The sequence below is a fragment of the Sinocyclocheilus grahami genome, unplaced genomic scaffold (genome assembly GCF_001515645.1).
Source record: "Sinocyclocheilus grahami isolate Dianchi unplaced genomic scaffold, SAMN03320097.WGS_v1.1 scaffold1033.1, whole genome shotgun sequence".
In the NCBI taxonomy this organism is placed as follows: domain Eukaryota; kingdom Metazoa; phylum Chordata; class Actinopteri; order Cypriniformes; family Cyprinidae; genus Sinocyclocheilus; species Sinocyclocheilus grahami.
The window spans coordinates 378,701-379,674 of NW_015506212.1; positions in this window are offsets into that span (position 1 = coordinate 378,701).

Sequence of the window (974 nt, forward strand, 5' to 3'; positions counted from 1 at the left end):
ATTGGTTGGTCAGTAAATGTGGATCGTACCAGCAAACACACTGTGTGATGATTATGCTGTATCGTAAGCTATCTTTGGTCGCAAGACCGTGACAATGGCCGTCTTTGAACCTTTCTCACTGTACGACACAGGACCACCGATTAGGAGCCATGATCACAGAAATCGCCACGATTGTTTCACGATACCAATCTTTTGTCTGGGACAGCCGAAAATTGTGCCGTGTGTTTCAGGCTTTAGAAGGCCTTAAAACAACAACCAAGAACAACAACCAATCAGAGGTGCATTTCCCAAAAGCATCGTTAACTATGGTCGCAAGTTCATGTTTCTCGAAACCATAGTTCTGTTTCATCCCTGCTGACCGCCAGAGGCAGTGTAAACACTATGGATTATCGCAGCGCCAGCTAGATAGGTCGAGAGAATATACCAACAAAGTCACGTAGTGACGTATGCTGAGCCCTGGGGGGATATAAGCCACCGTAGCTCAGCACTCCACAGTTACATGCCTCTTTTGCTTTCTCGCCTGGTTGAGTGATATATTCGCGCTGTCAAGTGCAGCTTACTAGAGCAGCGAGATATCATCCTCACAAGCTGTGTCAGTGCGCATCTATGCCACTCCAACGGATTTGGAGTATATTTAGCAGTGAGTTTTTGATTTGGTGAGTTTTTGATTTTCTACTTGAGTCTATATTGCTTTGTCGGTTACACTCTATGCCTCTCGGTGCTATCCGGTGGCTGGTGTTTTCCACGACAATAAGTTAACGGTCTCCCGTTGACTTAATCATCTGTTAGCTATTCTGAGTGTTTTCCCTCAAATTTATGTTATACTTTGTGCCCTTCGTTTCAATCTGTTGGCCATTTTAGATATATTTTCCTTTTTTTTCGTGAAATACTTGTTGGCATTACCTGTCGGTTCACCCGAGGGAATCGTATATATATATATTTATTTTTTATTTTTTTGTTATTATTTTTCCTGC